Here is a 23,507-nt window from a genome sequence, read left to right as displayed (position 1 = left end):
GAGTTTTATGGAATCATAAGCAAATAAAGATAGCTAATAAAGATTGTTTAAAATAAGAATTCCCACGCTATGCAAATCTTTAAGTCAGGTAGACGAGGTAATGGAAAAATATCAGGGTCTCTGTAGGTTTCACCTGGTCAAATTTAAGACTTTTTAAAACCTTTTTAAGACCATTATGAATGAAATTTAAGACCTATATCACAACTTAAAAAAAAGAAACGCATAAAGGAAATGCAGTCACAAAATTACTTGCAGAGTAATTTGCACAGCATATTCAAATTAGGGTTAAGTGATGTCTGCAATGAGACACCGGGATGGACGATGACACTGATAAGTTACGTAATTAAAAAGCTGGCATGCGGTGCACCTGCTGACGTGAAAAATGGATCACCGGTAGAAAAAGAAAAAATACAGTTCTGTGTCTTTTTGGTGACTTTATAAAATTTAACCTACTGCTGATGGAGAAACTCAGGGGAGCAGACAGGGAGACAGAGAGAAGCAAGGAAAGCTGGTGTGTTTGCAGTGAGAGACCAGAGGTAAAAGTGTGTATGTGAGTGAGTGCAGGGAGAAGAGAAGTTAAGGCAAGCGCAAAGCAGGTACATTTACAAATAATAATAGAAATAATGTCCATGGGGATTAAAACATGCTTTCACAGGGCGGTCTAATGGAAAAAATTAAGATGGTATGTTTGTGTGGGGGATTGGAGGTCCTCCCCCAAGAAAATTATGTTTTCCAATAAAGAAATATGCAATTCCACATAATTTTGGAATATTGTTATTACCACATCTGTGAATAAGTAGGAAAATCTAGAGCAGATGCTCTCCACAGTGATTTTATATTCATTGCGCATCACCAAGCTGTTTTGAGCCTCACCACCTTATAATGGCAGAAGAAATTAACAAATAGGCAACATGAGAACCACCTCCCTTCTGTATTATTACAAGCATTCCATTTGTACATCAACATCCAAAAGAATAATCTCCTCATTAGCTTAAAAGGACTAATGTTAGCTTGCATCCCTAATTTGCTTTAATGTTACCAACTTCAGCTCCTCCGTGGTCAACACTGTCCTTTTTTAATTTAACTATCAAGATGTACAGTAGAGGTCAGAGCTGTAACCTGACAACTTAACGTTGATCTTATTCTCCACTAAATTTCACCGTCACTTTCTGCCACTCTCCCTCATATTCGCTCGTCATTTGAAGAACGAGGAGAAGGAGACAGCCATGCAATGAGTATTACTGTAGCTTATTGATAATCATCAAGGTGTGAAATTTTAATAGCGGCGCTCATTCATTAAGCAGCGACAGTAGGCTTCAAATACGTTGCTAGAGACTGGTTTTAAGCCCTAAGATCTGTTTTTCCATCCAAGAAACAATAAGGTTGCACTTCCCCTTAGCTGAAGAATAAATCTGTTTTATATCTGTGGTACAATCGGAAAGAGACTTGCGGCAATAACACGAAAGCTGCCTGTTGGTCTTTGTAATTGTAATACAGCGAATTATATTTGGACCGATTTGGACTAGCAACAGAACCCATAGGAAAGCAAAATCCAAGATGAGATCTCATAGTTGTTTCCTTCTTTTCTCCTGAGCTGCTTTTAATACGAAGGTGAGACCAAAGGCCTTTTCTCCCACTTCTCAAATTCATCTCAGGAGAAACAACCATATAAAATCTCATTTATGTCTGACTCTGATCAAAACAAGAGATCTCTAACTGATCTTAAATAAGTCTAATTTAAGTCTCCTGAACATTGGACCATGAGATCAGAGAAAGAGCTCAAAGAAAACTCAGCTATGACTCCTGGGATCTCATGATTTTTCTGGAATATGTCTCAGTTTTCTCATATTGGCCTCAGGAGCAAAAACTCATCTCTGTCTTACTCTGATCAAAAGATGAGATCTCTACAGTATCTTAAATAAGTGTAATTTCAGTCTCCAGAATGAGGATCAGAAAAAAAGCTCCAAGATTTTTCTCAGTTTTCTCCTACTGACCCCACCTAGGGGTTATTTTACTCAAGTACTTTACTTACGTCAAATGTTGAGGTTGAGTATTTTCTTTATTGTATTTATTGTTAATTATCTGTTACAAGTTACTGAGAAAAATAAACTAAATTTTGACATTGAAAATAATGCACTTTCAAATGTCATGTTTTCCAATTTGTTAAGGTAGTCACAGCCAGCATAACTGGAACACCCAATACTTTAACATGATGTTTAGAGATTAATTCATTAATGATTGAATGCACGCAAGAACTGATACACAACAAGTATCTGTCATCCAGAATAAGCACTTTTACTTTTGATACTTAAGTACATTCACTATGGAATAACTTTATACCTTTTACTTAAGTAGTATTTTGAGGACTTTAAATGTGGATATGGTATTTCTCCTCTTTTAAGTAAAGGAAAATAGTACTCTATTTAAAGACAATAAGTGCTCCATTATTAATTTTAGCTGGATGGCGCAGCAGCAGTGTTGTTGCCCTTTGAACAGCAGGAGCGGGGTTCAAATCCAGCTCAGGGCCTCCAGCATGGTTCACCAAGCATAGACAGTAACAAACATCTCCCCTGAGCTCCCAAGCAGTTGGGGGAGCAATAAGCAAGACATTAATGAACTCAAAAAGATACAATGATGAGATCTCATCTTTTACTTTCATTTATCCTATTGTAATCTCAATTCAGTATCCATTTGTCTTACCTGAGTCTCAAAACCTCAATCTCTCTTCATCTCATCCTTTTCTCCTAAGGGGTTTTAGGAGCAACAATTCAGATTGGAGTGATACTTGAGCGCTGCGGGGCCATTTCAATGAGCATTAGAGGTAGCGTTACATGGACATTGGAAAATAAATACCTGTTTAAAATTATTTAAGACCTAGAACACAAACTTCAGCGAATTTAAGTTTTTAAGGCCTTAAATTTTGTTTTTGAAATTGTCATCATCTACCTGACAGGTGCTGTTATCAGAGCAGCTCCTTTAATCTGGAAGTCTCAGAGTGTTTGCTTGTCCGAGTGACAGAAAGTGACTGAATCTAAGAGGAGGAAAATATTCTGGCAGTAAAAGTACCGTGTCAGCGTGTCAGGTAATACATGCTAAAATGCTAGAAAGCTAGCACTGCATGCTCATCGGTGCCCCCCACACACTAAAAAGCATTACATTTTTTAAATAGACTGCTTAAGCCTTATTTAGCTTCAACTAAACTTAGCTTCCTAAATCCTGTGTCCTCCTATGGGGAATTTAGGTTTTGAGATCCATGCACCATATACTTCATTCTGCTCAACTCAGACTTCATTGTCCTCATTAGTGGGCACATGCCTGTGCCCTCTAGGGTCACTTGCCAGCCATGTTCTGATGTCTGTTTCTTCTTTGTTACACATTGGGTACACAAACTAGGGCTGTCGCGGTGAAGTAATTTCCACCGCGGCAATATGTTGGGGCTCAACAGCGCGGTATGCAGTATTATCGCATTTTAAGCAAGTAATTTGGTGCCATCTAGCAGAGTAAGTGTGTCTGTATCTGTCACCTCACTGCACAGCGAGCTGCTAATAGCAGCTTTGTGGTCTGAGCATGCTAGCTGCTGCGTGCTAGTCAACAACAAACTTCTTTTTGTAGTTTGACCATGTCTTTTTCAGACGTAGCTATCATTACCTGCAGGACATGTCTATCAAGTAAATTTACAAACCGCAGCAACGCAGGCACGTGCACACACTAACATGAGCGCCGGTGTGGAGCAGAATGGCTGTCCACAATTAACCACTGTGCTGTAGTAACGTTATAACTAAATTTCCACAGAAAGCAACATGAAAAACAGCTGCAGGCTTCCGACACATTACGCTCCTTAGTTAGTGAGATCCACAGTTTCTCTGGACTGTCTCCCAGGATCACGTTAGTCCAACATCGCCGAGCCTGCTAGCCACATTAGCCGCGCAATATGCTAACGCCAAGTTAGCTAACCTTTAAAATAAACAGTATTTAAATTTTGTGGTTATCGCGACAGCCCCAACACAAACTCATTTTTTTCTAAAAGTATGCCCTGTTCAAAGACAATGCTATTAATATAGCTACACACAGAATCAAAGCCCAGGTCTTGGGAAGTTTGGGAAATTTTTTTTCATGAAAGGAGAAGAGTAGATTTGTCCCTAATATCTAACAATTTGGCCATGCCTATGAAGGGGATGCTAATAGCCAACAATAACCTTTTCACTGTACACATCATATTTTAGCACTGTTTTGAGATAGACTACAAAAAAACACTAACCTATCCTTTCATCTCTTTAAACCTGTCAGCTGCTGGAAGAGGTAATCGAGTTGGTTTTCCGTAGTACATTTCATTACATTTACACTTCATATTACTTGTTGTTGATATTGACATTTCTGTGAGTACACTGAGTACTTACATTACAGGTTTTGAAGACGTCAGTCATCCACTAGCAGGTTCACTGGGAGGCCACGGAGGGTCGGCATCTCATGTGTACCTCGTGTTGTTTCTAGATTGACAATCAAAATAATTATTATTATACAAATATTTTTACAGCACATCAAGCCATAAAGTGTAACAGATCTATCAATGTAATTCTAAAATAATAATATTGATAGCACTAACAACAAATCCATCCAGCTGGTCAAATTTAAACAAACACAGTGACTCAAACAATGGGTGAGAAATAGAAGCTAACTATAGAAATGACAATTGAAAGTAAATGGTTCTATCCTGCTAGTCATCACAGGACAATATCATAATCAAATTTCACTATTATAGTACAGAGGTCCCAATCTGTATTGACTGACCATTATGTGATCAACATTGTTGCTACAGCAAAGATAATCTTAAATTCATCTGGAGATCATAAATCCTGAGAAACTCTGCAGGGCCTCTGCTCTCTTGGCCTTCTGCCTGTACAAGGCAATCCGTTGTAGTTTTTACCTGAGAAATGGACATGGACCACTGCATTGACAAGAAAATAAAATGCATCTTGCAAATATCTTTAACCAAACTTAGGTTTTGCTGCATCAAAATGAAAGATTATGTGGGTCAGAATTGAGTTAGCCAATCAAATATTTTTTTAACTAGACTAATTGTAGTTGTTGTAGTTGTAGTGTAGACTAAAGTTTTCATCATTTAGCTTCTGTCTCAAGCAACATTGCCATTTGTGGTCTAAACAGGGTTGAGACAGAATTTCAGTCAGGTACTAAATAGTTTAAGAAACATAAAGGAGTCATTCAACCATCTCATCATAACGTTAGCATAACAGGAATGCGGCAAACTGACTCCATATACTGCCTCCGGTCATGCCAATGTACGGTTATAAAATAAAGTCACAGAACTGAGAAAAAAAAAACACTTTCACAGCGCTGCCAAGAAAGCTGTGTTCTCTCGAACTTTGTAAATTAGATATTAATTAACAGTTTTTCAATCAACATTGTGCAACAGGCTTCCCTGTTTGGTGGGCATGTCAGAGGTGTTATCCAATCAGCTTCGACACATTGTAGTAAAAATCTGTGTGCTTGCGTACACAACTGTGTGTTCAAGGCACCACGCGACGTCAAGGTCCTCCGGTCGTGCCCTCGCTCACGCCACGCCCCCTTCATATCTCAGCATCATTTGCCGCCAAAATTTCGTGACGTACGAAGCTTGGACGTCATCGGTCATGTGGAATGGTCATATATATAAGCAGCAACACGCGCTTTGGGAAAGTAAAACAACTGTCTACGTTGTGTACCAAAGATCCTGTCCTTGGACTTGGGTAAGTCTGTCCTATTTATTAAACCATTGTTTTGTATTTTAAAGAAGCAGTGTTGTAGAATAACTTGATATTGATTTTCACCATGACCTCCAGCTGGCTGGTTTTGTCTTGAAACAGAATTCCGAGGAGCTAATGTGACCGAGCTGATGGCTATCTTAAATGGGCCATTAAATTGAGAAGCTAACGTTAAGTAACTTACGAGTTAATGTCAAACTACACCATGTTGGCAAGAGGTAATGTCATTGTCATCGTGGAAGAGTAATTTTGTTGAATCTTCCATATATCAGTTAAAATGTCAGAGTCAACATGTGAGGAGTTGGCTAACATTAAACAAGCCAACTTTAGCTTGATGTACTGTAGATATTGTAAGTTCCAGTTTCGTACAGCCAGACAGAGCCGTTCTTCACATGCGCAAAATCTGTTCTGTCAGTCACAGAAGGTTACCGCAAATCTACCTATTCAAAATGATCCTACTAAATCTTTCATGTCGAGATAACAATGTTTTTAATCACAGGAGATTCTAGGATGTAATATGACTATACTTTACATATTAAACGTTTAAAAAATGTGAGCAACACAAAGGAGGCTAACCCTAGCTGCTAGCACATCGGCCTTAGGCCCACAGCTGTAGGGTTAGCCGGTCGATATTTATACAATTGCTGACTTAGGTTTAGGCACACACCCTGATGGTTAGGATAAGATGCTTTGGGAAGCTCTCAACGCAGGGGTTAGGGTTAGCAGGGGTTAGGTTTATCTCTGCTTCTTAAGTTTTGGTGTAAGTTAGTTTAATATAATGCTGCAACATCTGCCTCATACACACCAAGCAAATTCAGCAGACCTTTTATTCAAAACAACTTACAATTGCTATATATGTTAAAGGTGGCATGCCTCTGGAACAACTAAGAGTTAAGTGTCTTGCTCAGGGACACATTGATGAATGTGTCACAGTTGAAATCGACCACAGGTCTCTCTCACCAAAGGCATGTGTCTTATCCACTGCTCCACAACCAATAAATAGCTCATCACTGTATGTAGACTTATTTAGCAAGTTTAGCTTTTGAGTGTAGTTCATCAAAATCTTACTCTACGTGTGATTCACAAACAATGTTCCAAATTTATGTTGAATTGCATTTTCCTTTATTGGAAAATTTTTACATTTTACACCCTGCGAAAGCATGTTTTAATCCCCACGGACCATATTTTTATTAATGTACCTGCTTTGCACCGGCCTCGACTTCTCCCTGCACTCACACTCACACACTGAAAACACACCGGCTTTCCCCACCTCTCTCTCCCGGTCTGCTCCCCTGAGTTTCTCTATAAGCAGTAGATTATATTTTATAGAGTCGCAGAAAGTTAAGTTCGCTCCAAACTACTCGCGTTGTTAACACCTACGCTCGTTAGGCCTACTGTAAGTACATGCAATAAAACCTTCCAGAGTAAAAAGACAGTACTTTATCCTGTCTGTAAGGTAAATCATCTCTGTCCTGTCTGTCACCCTGTAGGTGTTATTTACTAGCACAGCTAATGTCCATCCATCTTTAAACGCTTATCCTGCGTACAGGGTCACGGGGGGCTGGAGCCAATCCCAGTTGACATCAGGCGAAAGGCGGGGTACACCCTGGTCAGGGCAGGGCCACACATAGACAAACAACCAGTCACACTCACACAACAATTTAGGCTCACCAGTTAACCTAGGCCGCATGTCTTGGACAGTGGGAGAAAGCTGGAGCACAGCTAATATTAACTTGGCAATAACCCAAATGTTAAAAACAAGCTAAATAGAAAGCTGTCTGTCTGCAGCCTTAAAATTTGGCACATTGTAGTAAACTCAGCGGCTGGCTGATATAAACCAGCCGCTCCTCCTTCTACCAGGTAACGTTACCTGCAGGCAGTGAATAACAGCAGAGGGGAGAAGGAAGAGTAGGAATGATACAGACTGAGATTTTATTCTTTCTAAACATCATTCAGTATTATGATGTAAACATTAATGTTGCTGCTCTAGAAACAGTATTTAGCTGTATTTAAAATATTAAATTCTAAAAAGCATGAAGGCGTGTCAGTAGGACGATGTCTGGCTGCTCTGCTACCTCACCCCCTCCATCTACACCAACAGACAAATCAGATCTGAATGTTTCTATCTCGGTTCAGTTCCCTGATGAGACGCTGCGGAGCGTTCAGCTGCTCAACATGATTGTAGCTGTCATCGATTCCACACAGGTAACAACTGATCAGGACTCACCTCTGCAGAACCTTTAGTCTGGTTCTGATCTAGGTTGTGTTCAGTAAGCAAGTCTCTCTGTGTTGGCAGGGGCTAATGTGTCACATGATGATGGGGAGCCTGGGGATGTTCAGGAAGGACTTTGTGCTCAGCATCCTCAGTGAGACACAAGTTTTCCATCTGTCCTCGCGTCATCTTCATGGTCCCACCTGCCCTCGCGTCTTCTTCGTGTGCCCACAGTTTAGTCTCTAGACTGGGAGACCTTCGAGCAGTACAGCACCTGGCAGCAGTTTCTGGCGCAAATCATCCCCCCTGGAGACAATCATCCCATCCTGCAGCACCTTAAATATAAAGGTGAGTGGTGTCCCTGTCCAGTGTGATCAGTCCTGACTCCTTTGACTTTGTGTTCCTAGAACACCCGGAGGCCTTGTCCTGTCAGCTGCTGCTGCTCCGCAGAGAAGTATGACAGGAACGCTGGGCTTCCAATCACGACAACATGCTGGGAGAACACATCAAGGCCCAGCTGATCAAGAACACGATGTTCATTTAGTAAATTTATGGTTCCATTTAGAGGAAAAAAGACCAGAAAGCAGGGGAGGCTTTAGGGCGGGGCTACCTTGTGATTGACAAGTCGCTATGTGTGACCTAAATATGGTACCCCATGGATGTTCAGTCTGTGTTCAGGATGTAGCTGAACACTTTTCTCACAGCTGGACAGGTAGGCTGGAATAAAATACAGCTGCTTGTTACTTCCTATAAATTGAACAAAAAGACGTTCTGTTAGATGTTTATTAACCTGCTTCACTTCTCCAGCCGTTTGGGAACAGACTTGTTGGACTCAGACTACTTTTACTGCCAGAATATCTTCCTTCTCTGAATTTCACCCTCACATTCTGTCACTCTGAGACCTCCAGATTAAAGGAGCTGCTCTGATAACGGCACCTGACAGGGGAGGGGGGGGGGGGTCTTACAAAGTCTACGTACCGCTAATGCTCATTGAAATGCCCCCGCAGCACTCAAGAATGTGTGGGTTTTTTTTCCTCCTGTGGTGGTGTAGTTCTTTCTGTCACTAGTCCAAATCGGTCCAAATATAATTGGCTGTATTACAACTCTGTATTACAGCTCTGTCATCTACCTTACATATCAATAGTTAAATTAACTTAAAAAAAAGGACGGTGTTGACTACGGAGGAGCTGAGGTTAGTGACGTTAAAACAAATGTTTTTGTTTTTTTAAGTTGTGATAAGTCTTAAATTTCATTCATAATGGTCTTAAATTTGACCAGGTGAAATGAAACCTTGATTCTTTTCCATTACCTTGTCTACCTGACTTAACAATTTGCATAGCATGGGACTTCTTATTTTAAACAATCTTTATTAGCTATCTTTATTTGCTTATGATTCCAAAAAACTCCACATTTAAAGCTCCCTTTTATTATTTAAGTAAAAGTGCTGCTGATGGAATAAAATTATATAATTATTTTATTTAGCTCATGATTCAAGTTATCACTTGACACTAAGAATTTTCAATATACTGCAAAAAAGAATGAAAACAAATTGATTATCAAAGTTGTTGCTGGTTAATTATCTGATCAAGAAGTCAATTATTTTGTCTATTTAGCTTTATGCAAGATGTGCCTTATTTTCTGTCTGTTAAATGTAGAAATGACAGAAGATGTTTAAGGTTTTGATACTAATCAAGAGAACCTGAATTGTAGTAATGGAGTTGTAATTTTCAGGACTACTATCTGAAAATGGGCGTTTTGTAAATTTCAGCTTGACTAGTAGTAATTTTGTTGAGTGAGTTTCCAGTAGTATTTGAGTCTAGCACAATACTAATACTTTTTTTTATTTTGAGTAGATTTCCCTCAGAATATAAGTTGTGCACAATTACATTTATTGAGTAAAGAATTACCGTATTTTTCGGACTATAAGGCGCACTTAAAAGCCTTTATTTTTTTCAAAAAACGACAGTGCGCCTTATAATCCGGAGCGCCCTATATATGGACTAGTTGTGCTTAATGACCGCGAAGCGATTTTGTGTGGTACACGGCGCTCGTAGTCATGAGCGTCGCGGAGTAATACATACAGTAGGCCTGCTGTGCTTCACCATAATATTACAGTGTGACCCCAAAATGGCACCTGTCAAGAGACATGCTTACAACGCAGACTTTAAACTCAAGGCTATCACTCACGCAGTAGAACACGGGAATAGAGCAGCAGCGAGAGAATTCAACATTAATGAATCAATGGTAGGGAAATGGAGAAAGCAGGAAGATGACCTGCGCCAAGTAAAGAAGACCACACAGAGTTTCCGCGGGAACAACGCGAGATGGCCAATGGATCGTGGATGCCTGGGCTAAGGTATCAGTCTCAACTGTGGTCCGAGCTTTCACGAAGGCCGGAATCATCACTGAACACTGAAGATGAAGTATTTGAGTGTATTGTGTTGTATTTTACGTGTTATAACTGAACAATTTTGAGAGTTATTGTGATACGCTAACGTTTGATTTAACCTGTGTGTGTGCGTGTGTTGAACACATCCCTGTATCTGCATGAATTGGTGACTGTAAATTGTCCGTACGTGTGAATGGTTGTTCGTCCCAATGTGCTCTTTAATGAACTGGTGACTTGTTCACGGTGTACCTGCACCTGTTTTTTAATAAAGTTTGACTGACTTATCTGACTGTTTTGTTTCGCTTAATGCGCCTTATAGTCCGGTGGCTTTATATATGAAAAAAGTTCGAAAATAGATCATTCATTGACAGTGCGCCTTATAATCCAGTGCGCCCTATAGTGCGGAAAATACGGTAGTGGAATTTAATTTTAATAATAAGTTATGGTTTACTCAAAAATATTATTACCACTACTATAAAAGTTTGAGGTAATCAGTTTCCACAAATATTTTTTTCCAGTATTCAGAATTTATTTGGGTTTACAGTAGGGGAATAAACTCTCATTCCTGTTGTCCCATAGCGCTAAAATTCCACTCATTTTTTTTGATAAACAAAGCTGACAGTTTAAAAAACAAATCAGTTCTCTTGCATAATTAAAATGTTAAATATCAAACCTCAAATACACAGACACACAAAGAGACTTGAGACAAAATAACCTAGAAACAGAAACACAGACAAAAGGGAACATAGCTTGAAGGGAAGCGCTTTAGCTCTGTGTATGCAGGATGATGGGGATCAAATTACTGGCATTTTTCCACAACAAGACCAACTGAGGTCTGACACAGCCAAGTAAGAGCATTTCAAATGCTCAAAATTCATTTATTTCACATTACATTGCAACTGACAACTTACTGCTCTTAGTTTAGCCTAACAAAAAGCTGGGGAAAAATAACAAAGGCATATTAATGATGACAGCTAAAGGGATTGGTTTGTTAAAGAACAAACCATACAAATATCTGAGAGCTGACAAATTAAACCACTATCTTCTAAGGGCAATTGTGGATTAAATGCCTGCTAAAAGATGCTGCGCTGGAATATAAATGAAAAAAGATGTTTTACTTATTTACTTTCTTGCACAGTTTTAACCGGTTAGGCATTGAAAAAATAAACAAAGCTACTTTCCTGCCATGCACCTGCTTCTCTAAAGGTAAACTGTTAATGTCTGCTTGGATTCTCATAACATACTTTAAGTCAACATACACATGCTAAAAGAGCAAATGGCAAAATCATCTGATCATGATGATGCTCTCTCTTCCTGACTTCTTGAACTTAATAATACACTATATGTATATATAATATATTACATAAGGTGCAGTTATGCTAAGAGTGGTGTTGTGATTCAGAGCATTAACATTAATTACCACAGAATTGAGCTCATATGCAACTGAATAGGCCAAAGATCTTGCACGAATCCATCTTTTCTCCACAAAACTTTGACCTTTCCCCTGTTTATTGGGATAAATAATGGTAAAAGTTTGAATGTGCCTTAAGGTGATGACACGTGGTACTCATTAAGTCTTTTACCAACAGTACAATTCATTATCATTAGCTATGTTTGCATGCACCTTGGCTCTTTTAATTAGCTGATCAAGATAACGTACTCCAGGTGCTCACAGCATTGTGTAGAGTTATTGTCTACGATTGTGTTTGTGTGTGTGCCATGATGTTACTGAATTTTACATGTTCCATCAGTTCTGAAGACACTTGAAATGGAAATGAGTAATCGCTCTGAGATATGAGCGTCACCATTAACATATGTATGGTCGTATAGTGTTACTAAACACTGATTTGCTTTTTAGTAAAAATTTATCAGCCCCCTCTGCCTTTTAGTTTGCCAGACTTCAACAAGAAACAATTAGAGTGTTATGCTTTGGGTAAATCAACAATGACTTTGTTCAAATGCATTCATTACTGTGTGTTAATTATAGGGAAAAGGATCCCAGTAATGTTTTTGTTTATATGCAGTCATCCATATTATAGTGATTATCTGATTATATCAAACACAGTCTTCCCAACAGGCTAAGCCACATCAATCATATCCCTGCTGTCATAAACAGCTGTCATATTGGTCCCATGGCATTTATCTTGTTGCCATTTACTTTTCTTATGTCAAGCTCGAGGACAAACATCAAATACAACTAGTTTAGATACATTTTCATTAGGTTTTTCTCTCTACCATACTAGGTATATATCACTGCCTACATGTATGTACTCAACTTTATCGACATTTAGTCCCAGGATCTACTTTTCAAAGAACTAAAATGTTCCTTTAGCCCATTTTTGTGCGCGTTTCCACTGTGGTCTGAAGACCTGCGAAGATTAGGCAAATTAACCAGCTGACGTATGCTATTACTTGTATGCAATACAAAGCAAGGGACAGTCATCATTATTTAGTAACATCACTGAGCAAAATGTATATACGAACATCAGATTTGATTGGATTATAATGAAAAACAATATATTTGACCACTAAAAATAGCTTTTGAGACACACAATTAAAGTTGCAAATTTAATAGGCTCACAAACTGGACAAAGCCATCAAGGTCTTAAAAGAACTCCAGCACAGAGAAAGACACACAAACATAACTGTTGTGGTGCTACAGAATCTCCCCAATACCTTGTGTTCTTTTGTTCCCCCCTTCCCTGTGTTTTCTGTCTGTCCTCCCTGTCTGTGTCTGTCTGGGCGTGGCTACACCCTCTGGCTCCAGCGGCGCACCTGGTTCTCATTCCACTAATCAAGCTCCTGCAGTATTTCAACCCCAGTCCTCCTCACATTCTTCGCCGGATTGTCAGTTAACCACATGTGGTACATGCGTCAAGGCCGACAATCTTCTCCTGTAAGATTCCCAGTAATTTCTGTCTCTCCCTGGATTAACCTGTTTTTCTCTGTGCCCAGGATCACCCAACCTCCAGGAACCCTGCTGAACGCCACACCCTGCTCTGCACGTATCTTACCTGGACTTGCAAACCCTCCTCCGTGCTCTCCATACTGCCCTGTTGGACCTATCAATAAAACCCTTTTGTTACCCCTTCGAACTGTACCGAGTCTGCCTTTGAGTCCTCAAGTTTTTGCATTATGACAATAACAACAGTTTGGAAGGTCATTAAAACATTTCCAGCCGACAAGAGCTGCAGATCAGTACGCAACATTCACGTCTGTGTCCACCTGAGTATCGGAGGCAGTGTTGGGCAAGCTACTTGGAAAATGTAGTGAGCTAAGCTACTAGCTACTCTACATTAAATGAAGCTTCACTACACAGAAGTTACCCCCCAGTGAAATGTAGCAAGCTAAGCTACAGCAACGTGGCAAAAGTAGCATAGTTACATCTAATTTTTTTTATTTTATATATATATACACACACATATATATGTAGGCCTAGTTTATATTGAACTAACTTCATTCCACAGTAGCAATAGAACACTAAAAACCTGTTCCAAACAGTGTGTGTGTGCGAGAGAGAGCTAAATCAGACACAGAAACTCTCCTACTTAGTGCCATATCATTGCAGCTAAATGTATTTCCTCATGCAACAAATGGAGAACCATTGTCGTTTGTATAAAGTAACTTAATTATCACATTATTAATTGCTTATATATTTTTTATTGTTTATATGTGTTGTATATGTGTATTAATTTGTGCTCTGGCAACATTGCAACCTAAACAACCTAGACATTCATGGAAATGGGAGAGAGAGACAGAAAAATCTCATCTCATCTCATGGAAACAAGTTTCTGCCACTACATACCAAAGTTTCTTCCTCACTAGAGGAAGAGGTGTCTAGGCTGGATACTGATCCTTCTCACAAGAGGTGTTACAATAACTATCACAAGTAAACTCAATCGCATGTGTATTTACTCCCCTCTGAGAAATTTAGTTAAACTAGTAACGGCGCTACTGCCCAACACTGATCGGAGGAATGTGACTGTATTATCTGTACCGTTGTTTGTTAGAAACCTCCTGACTGATGAAAGCTTAAAACTCCGTACCCAGTATTTAGTTTAACTCCATCAGCTGTAAACACACTGCAGGACTAACTGCACACTGGCTGCTATTTTGGAGCTATAAATACAATGCCAACGTGCGATCTCCATCCCCCAAGTAACGTTACTTTGAGAAAGTACTACCACCACACAGGGACTTCTTTTGAGGTAAAATAAATCCCCCGGAACTTAATTTAGATCCTGGTCCCCTGCGGTGGAAACGCAGTGAGTTCTTCTAAATGTTTCTAGTTCCAAGGTATAGTTCCTGCGGTGGAAACACAGCTTTTGTCTCGCTACACCGACATTGCATTGGTACTAAAACTTTGGCATGTAAATCTTGAGGTGTGGAATCACTCAATATGGATGTAATTCCTTGGGATACCCGGCAGATATGTAGATTGGGCGAACCCTCAGACCAGGTCAGCTTAATTGCAATACCAAACTGTGAGATAAAGGTATTCCTCCAGATATTGTGGTGTGCAGATCTCCAAAGTACACATTAACAAGAGCTTTCTATCTTTTGAACATTTTAAAAAGAAGTTGTCATCACTTTTAATTCAGGATGTCTAATTAGTTCTTGATTATGTCTAATTCTTTCTTTTCTTTACTTTATATTCTCTGTATATTTTTGATTATTGCCTGTTTATTTTGCGTTTCTTATTGTCATTTATTTTCTTAGTAATGGGAACAGTGGTGGGTTGTGAGGCAATTCTTACCGTAGAGACCACAATCTGTTTTGCAGGATCACATGACAAACGCTGGCACAAAAATGCTTTTTCCCCACACACAATCACTACAAAAGGACAAAACGCTAAAACAATTAGGTCCAGTAAAATTTGAAAAGTCTTGAGAGCTGGATTATTAAACAATGTTCATGCCTCGCCTAATGTGTCCCAGGAGGCAGGAGAAAGTCAGCCGACTTAGCCTGAAGCCTTAACCTAAAGAAGTCACTTTAGGTCTTCAACTTTAATGGCCAAAAAATCTGGAAGCCTGAAAACCTTTTTTGGCCAGTTAAAAAACTTACAGTGGACTAAATGGGGCGCCATCTTGGAACATGTTATCCACTTCTTTTGATACATCTGTGGTTTTCTCATATGGGAAGTCAGGAAAGGGTTCTTGATCTTGATCTACACTAGCAACTCCTACTGGGGGAACAAAATTAACAAATTACACCCCGCCAGTGAAACTCATTACTTGCAGGTGAAAAGAAGCATCTGGCTGCAGCATTCATGGAGGTAACATTATGACTGTTTACAGACATCGCTATGCTAATAACAGAGTTTACAGCGATAAGGACTGGAGGGCATTCCAAACTGTAAATTTTTTTATCCAAATTTACTGCAGAGCACTCTTTCTGGCCTCAGTTGGCAATAGCCCTACCTCTGTCAATGCTGTCCGCCATTATAGAGGATGTAGAGGCGGAGCAACATTTGGGGCTTAGTCCAAACCTAAAGTGGTCCAGAGTCATGCTTCAAGCCGTTTCAGATAATAAAATAAAAATAGCTATACATCATTTGGAAAAAAACATGATAGTTGCCCAAAAAAAATACCATCCTGTACAGCTTACATCCTATTTTGTATATAAATGTTCTCCAACTGTCTTCATAATTGTGAAACCATAACACAACAAATGTTGAGGATCACTAGTTTTCACTCCTGCCGCTTAAAAAGGCAACAATTGTCTGATATTATTTTTATGTTAACCTAGCAAAAGCTCTGCAGCATTGTTCCTAAGCCTCCATTAGAATTGGTGGCCAGCGAGAACATAAAGAAATATTATGACTCGAGTGTACCTGTTGGCTCCTAGCATTTCTCTTTATTGTCCAGCTAGCTGTTCTGCCAGTGTCGGCTGTCCATTACCCAGGCAGCAGCACTATCAGCACCATCCTGAGCTTCGCAAATGTGAGGTTATTCATAAGGTCCCATTGGGACGTCTTTTTGAATTGAAACTCAAATAGCAGAGCCACGGTGACACTGTCAGGCATGCAGAGAGAAGAAAGCACAGTATATCTCAGCCAAAATCAAAAGTTAATGTCAGAATACATCAGTAGGCAGTAGTAAAATAAAGACTGCTAGAAAGATTAAGAGAGCACTGGCAAATATTAGAAATTACAATCATCAGTAGTAGTCATTAAGTATTAAAATGTATAATAAGTCTGGAAATTGGAAAAGTGCTTATTTAATTCCAACATTTTTCATATGATACTTTACTGGGGTTTTTTTGTGGATAAACAAACTTTAATCTGATTGTTTTTCTTTGTAGATGAGCAAGGCTATATTTTGTTTTATCAAATTTTAGCTTGAGGTAATAACATTTTAGAAAACACAACTCAAAGTAATATCACAGCATAACACATTATAAATCTTAAAATGCACAAGTTAAAGTTTTCTAATAAGACTAAAATATTTGCTACAAAATATATTCTTAAAGCTGAAAGTGTATAATCCACACTATTTAAAAAAAAGTGTTATTTACATAGAGTAGTGACTGGCTTTCTCTTTCCATGCCACTTTAATATCCTCCATATTTTCCTGTGAAACTGTCACTGTGTCCACATGCATAATGATTAGTTTCAACCATGCATGAAACTACATTGAGGGGGATTGGGACAGTGGTCACGCTTGTCAGTGGTAGACAAAGGATGGGTCCCATTAAAGAGATGAACTTTTGCACAGAGACACACACATGCTCACTCAGTCATGTAGTCACAAGAATACAGCATTAGAAAAGTAGAGACACAAGTAAGCTACACTGCAAAGAGGTTGAGGGCTAAAATCTGCCATGTCAGAAAAATTTCACTTCCTATTTCATGAAAAGGTCCTGTTTTCTTTTGTATAAGGAAATTTGTTTTGGCCTGTCTGTCTGCACACACAATACAACCCTTATCCCTGTCTCGAAAAAAATTATGTTTATATACTACACAATGACAGGCACACAGACAAACAATCTCTGTCTGTCATCTCTAATTGGTAAACACTTTTTCTAATAGCTATTGTTCACCAGGAGAATGGTGGAATTTTTCTGCCAAAGTCAGTGAGTGCCATCACCCTCAACAATTTTACTGCTCCAGCGGTTTTTGAAAAAAATGACTTGGCCCTTTGACAAATGAAGGGTCAGGTTAACCTTGGACAAACTCCTCTCTTTGTATGAGGATGTGCTTTGAGGTGCAAGGCAAGAGAAAAACTGTTGGAGTCAAGGTCCATCCACATCTGTGGATTTTAATGGCTCTCTCTCAGGCCATATGTCAACGCCAAGGCCTTGTGCTAAACATATTGCCGCAAGGGAGGCTACAATATTTTTTTCTGTCTTTTTCCAAATTCAAGTTCAAGTGGAAAAACAATCTACTGGATTAAATTAATTTGGATGATTATGTTAGTACATGTTTTGAATTGAGGAAACTTTTTATGGGGTATAGATAAAAATTACTACTTCATCTACTAATATTTTAAATGAGATTATATACATTTATGCTTTGAAGCAGAATAGCCCCTTTGCAAAACGTTAGCTGGGAAAGTAAAGTGAATATAACATTCAAGGAATGGCTTAGCATTTTTGGAAAATATAGAATCCTTTAATATCTGTGCAGTAACTTTGGGGCTAGCTAAGAGTCAGTTTGCTTTAGCATAAAGACTGGGGCAATCAAACTTATATATAAATATAAGCAAATTTTTGTTTTTACTTTTCCATTTGTGTACCAAACAAACAAGATACTTGTGTTTCCAGATGGTACCTACTTGGTGTTAATTACCAAGCTTAAAAACCAGCAGGCATATTTTTTTTACTTTAAACCAAGTCATGCTAGCTGTTTCCCTCTGCTTAGCTAAGCTAACTGAGTCCTAGCCATACTTTCATAATTGCCAAATGTCCTGTATTAGCCGGGATGTACCTTATATTAGGCCTAATTGATTTGTCCCATAAATTACCTTTCTTGTCCCGTTTTTTGACAACTGTTCTGATCTAACCACTGACTGATACAATAGCAACAGCAGTAATGCTGATCACGACACTTGACAATGGTCACCGACACCTGTCATCATCTAATCACAGCCCCCCCTCACGCACCTCAGTATACGTTGAGTAACGTTAAATGCAGCTACTGTGGAAATTGACAAAATAGCAGCAAGTGAAGCCTCAGAGTATCACACTGTCAAACATGGACTTCAGCACTGACTGTCTTGTTAAACTAAACGGTGCGTTGTTTCATGACTCAAATATTGTGAGGAAGATGCACTTGGTAAGAACGAAAGCTGAGATGATCACAATGAATGTTTTAGGACCAAAGACTGTGATGATCTATCCCCGACTGAAGGTGAGCCTGTGTTTTACTCTGTTGCCACCGACGCCTCAAACAATGGAATGTTTCCAGTGTGCGTGAGATATTTTTCTATGTGTGATGGAGTGCTGTGCAAGTTACTTGACTTCTATGAAGAGAGTGATGAATCTGCAAATGGTAGGCCTATTCATCAAGTTCTGATGAAGTGCCTGAAAAAGCATGAACTGGAAATAAAACACATCACAAGCAGCTATGTTCTTTTTAGTTTGTGATATGTACATGGAGGGCATAACCTTTTGTAACCTACAATGCAAGAGTCACAAGAGTTTTGACAAATAGTAAAGGTAACAGGTAGTGGTTCAATTAAAGGACTGTGTTAAAGGTACCTGCTGTAAATAAACTATTATTAAACCTACCAAATATTTAATTAAGAGATTAGCTATCATTATGTCAAATTGCTAAAACAACACACTGCATATTCACACAAAACCACACCTGCACTGCTGCAGCAGGCCACTTTTTGTCCCTTATTTCATAATGACAAAAAACTAATTAATGCACAAATGAAAGAGTGGCTTTGATCTACTCATCTAACTCTTGGCAAGAAGGCGAATGAGTATACTTCCCAAAATGTTGAACTTTCCTTACAGTTACGTTTAGGTTAGCTAGCTGCAGGTTACTGGTATTGTGCATGCTGGCTCACTGGAACAGCTTACCTGGCTCAGCTAATGGAACTGAGCCATTGTTAGAAAAGATTATTAATTACACCTTTGCTTGTTTGTATTGAAAGGTCAAAGGGTCAGGTGTGAATAATGTTTATTGGTGCACAAATACACTAGGTTTACATCCTTTAGCCAACACAAAAACTATTCTAAATGTTTTTAGAACAGTTGTGGTGAATAACTAACCAGGCCACTAGATTTCCATTGCTGACAGTATTTTTTTTATAGACTGCTACCATAACATGCCACACATATTACCATTAAGGAACAATTGACATGCTGTGCCATAATGTATTTCCAACTGATATCACTGCAACAATTATCTTTTATTTTGTTTATTTTATTGCTCATTGGGGATACAAAACTCAAGTCTTTGTTTTTAATACAGTACAATACAACTACCATCATTATTTGTCAGAATTGAAGCATCAATGCAGACAATATATACTGATATAAAAATATAAAATACATGTACTGAAGAGTCACAATGAGAGAATTTTTCATAGCTAACTTTTTAATTGTCACAGTACAGAATGCACAGGGGCAACTAATAACATTAATAGCTCTGTTCCGTAAATGTTATATGAGCCAGTGTGCATACTAGGACTGAAACTGGACCATCTAAACGGAACAGAGCCATTTATGTTATGAATGAAGTGTGGTTTTCATGCCATGAGAAGTCAAAGTGCATGCCATGAAATTAACCTTTCATCAACCACAAATAAGCATGCTTGAAAGTGGTATAATCATATCATGTAACAGATCATCGACTTAATTACCCAAGGCCATACAACTTGTCAACAAAGAATGACTTCAGTGTACCAGTACAGCTTCCTGTAAAGCACTCTCCAACAACAGGTCTTACCAGCTAGTTTCCTTCCCGCGCCCACTCAGGGCTTTTATACATCCCACTACAGACTGCACACTGTGATTGCAATGGAAGCATTGCGACCTCATTTCATTGCAGACAAACTGAGTTACTGTGACAAAATATAGCTTACTTGTAGCGATGTGGGTGGTGACATATGTTTTCTGCTTGTTTCTTGCTGTGAATATGGACAAAAACACATCCAACAAACACTGCATGGCTGGCCTCAAGGAACATCATACAAAAGGTGCAGCAACCATATTTTACATGCAAACTTACAGCAGCCTATGAATGCTGAAATAATCTTTATGTACTTTTGCCCACATGAGATCATTAGTATTATCATAGACGAAAATATTGTACACAGTTCCCCTGCTTGCTGTTGGTTGTTTTTGCAGAATGCCCTTTGTGCTTCAGTAATTAGATAGCTAGTACTCACGCTCACGCTCATCTATTAGATACATTGAAGTGACGACAAATATAAATCGTTCCTATTAATTTGTTTTTGTACACTTTATGGTTAATAATGTGAATGATCAATTTGTGTGAGCAAAACAACAAGCATTTGTGTTGCAGAAGTTCGGTAATATAAAACAAGGATATTTAATGATGAGTAATATGAAAGTATAAACACTAAAAGCACAGATGCCAGTTAACTCCCATAAGTGGATGTAAGGGTAAATTGTACATTGTTTTGTGATCCAATACACAACCTACTCAATACATTATTCCCAGAGGTGTGTGTTGTGCCCATACACCCCCTCCTTCTACAAGCCTAATACTCATTTACATTAGAAAACATATCTTGTAAATTAACGAGCAGAAGGTTGCAATCAAAGACATTATGCAGCATCTGTCCCTTAAGCCCCTAAAGCAGAAATGATTGGAACCCGGGCCAGTATACCAAGTGCTTTCTTACAGACTGCCTTCCATTTGATGTTGTAAGTTTGTAAATGATGACAGGTGTTATGCTGATACTCTGTTTATGCTGTGCTCGGATGTGTTTTAAAATGGCAGCTGGTGAATTGTGGTGGAAATTTGCAGTTTAAAAAAAAAAAAGCAAATTGGTTAGTTTCACAGGAGAGTTTGGTAATACTCAAAGTTTACCAAAAGACATAGGATAGCAAAACCGTGTGTGTGTGTGTGTGTGTGAGCGAGAGAGAGAGAGCAAGTGAGCAGGAGACCAGCTGAGTGGGAGTGACGATGAGAAAAGCACTGTAGTTTGAGATGAAAACAGTGTTAGAGTCAAGGAAGAGGGGTGCTGAATTTTTGTTTAAAAGATGGATAAAGTGTAAAATAAGACCTTTCCATCTCCTCTTGCAACACTTACTTATGAGAATAAATCAGTTGAGTGATACATTTAAGCTGCAACAGTAGTTGTCACAGTCTTGTTATTTGCCCATGAAAGAGAGACAGCTAACATAACTAGACACCCTCCTTTAACTCAATAGAGAGCTCTCGGTCCGGTGCATTTCGGGTGTAAGAAAGGGAATTTGTGAGCAAATGATAGCAAGGTAGAGAAGAAAGAGATCCACATGTTAAATTATGGCTTTTTGTTGAGCTTTTTCGTTCACCGCGGCACCGTCTAGAGCAGAACATCTGGTCTAGAGTGATGTCAAAGTCGCATCAATTCCGACCTGAGTGTCCATTTACAAAGATCCTGTATCGGATTTGATACACATATGAAAGTGGCCCAAATCTGAACTGGAAAAAATCAGATTCCATGTGACTTGGCCTGTTCACACTGTTATAAAAAAAAATCAGATCTGAGTCACTTATGGGATTTGGGTCACACTGGCCTGCAGTCTGAACGTAGACTTAGAGTCCCCAGTCAGCCTACCTTTCATGTTTTTGAATGGTGGGAGGAAGACGGAGCACCCAGAGAGAAACTACACTGACGTGGTGAGAACATGCAAATTCAACACAGAAAGGCCTGGAATGAACAAGGTTCAAACCGAAGACCTTCTTGCTGTGAGGCTACACCACTGTGCCACCCTGTTGACAGCTTGGCTTGTTTTAATACATATCCTCAGAGTTGTGATTCCATGTATGTTGTATGATGCAGTCACACCTACAGTCCATTATTTGGCCTAAACCAGAATGGAAAACGTACTCTCTATTCTTGTAGAATATTATGCCATATTACACATAGTCTTATTATTATTATTGTTTTATAACTTGTATATTTTGTCAATTTCATATTTTTATATTTAGGTTCATGTCTATTGCTATGCACCTAGTCAACAAAGCAAATTCATTTTATGTGTAACAATGACTACTATTACTACTATGCAAAAAAGCTGTTTCTGATTCTGATCTCATATCATTTTTATACATTTATTTCTGTTCAGGATCTCAGCATGGACTGGAGCCAAAATCAGCAAGCATTGGACAGAAGATTGCACAGAAGGCAAGGAAACACCCTGGACAGGAGTGCTTGAATTGGGCCAATACTCACCCAAAGTGAGTAGTTGTACTTGCCCATATACCTTTAGTATGGTATTTTTTTTCACTTGCACTATGAAGTACTACATGGCCTTGAACTACATGTCTGAAAGCTGTTACTGTCTGAACCAGGAAGGTCTGTCAGGTCCAATGGGAGGAAACTTTTTACTGTGCCAAGTGTAGAACAGAAACCTTTGATGAGGCAGTAGAGCTCCCATGTTCCTATAGCCACAGCCTCCCTGAGGCTCTGAGATGAGCTGGAAATCTTTTAAACATAAGTGCAAAACCTTGCCTTTATCGCCTGGCATTCGTGGGAAATGTTAATAATTTTATTATCTTTATCCATATCATTCCCCATTTGGTTTTAATTGTTTACTACATGAAATGCACAGTGTATAATTATCTTAGCAAAACTATGCTTTAGGTACACTTTATCCTGAATTACTCATCCGTATATATGGTTTATAGAGTAGGGATTTTACTATACAAACACATTCATCACGTATGTCTATATCTTCATATATCTTCTTCGTATCTTCATGCATTTCTTGATCTTGCAAGCTAATTCTTAGTTTTATTCTCTCGCTTGATGTCTCTTCCTCCCCCCCCTGACCAAGATTTGTTTTACTTAACTGGTGCAGCATGAATATGAACAATACTTAAATGGAAATTAATTTTGTTTCTCCCCGTCTCTAACTGAGAGGAGAAAGGAAATGTATAGCATGTAAGGAGGGCAGTAATGCATCATGCCAGCCTCATGAGCCCTTTCCCAAAAGATGTGGATTGTAAATGGCTTTT

General features: G+C 38.9%; 1 long non-coding RNA gene across 2 annotated transcripts in view; it reads right to left on the bottom strand.

Moving 5' to 3' along the window:
• The window catches only part of LOC119918481, a 108,593-nt gene that overhangs the window by 18,969 nt on the left and 66,117 nt on the right, over window positions 1-23,507 (bottom strand). For both annotated transcript variants that reach the window (XR_005447452.1, XR_005447453.1), the window contains exon 3: window positions 4,398-4,487. This is a non-coding gene — a long non-coding RNA (uncharacterized LOC119918481). The remainder of the gene's footprint in view (window positions 1-4,397; window positions 4,488-23,507) is intronic.

The sequence above is a fragment of the Micropterus salmoides genome, unplaced genomic scaffold, assembly GCF_014851395.1.
Source record: "Micropterus salmoides isolate LMB-PRFRI ecotype aquatic unplaced genomic scaffold, ASM1485139v1 Ms_hic_scaffold_23, whole genome shotgun sequence".
In the NCBI taxonomy this organism is placed as follows: Eukaryota; Metazoa; Chordata; class Actinopteri; order Centrarchiformes; family Centrarchidae; genus Micropterus; species Micropterus salmoides.
This window is presented reverse-complemented; position numbering and strand designations above follow the sequence as displayed.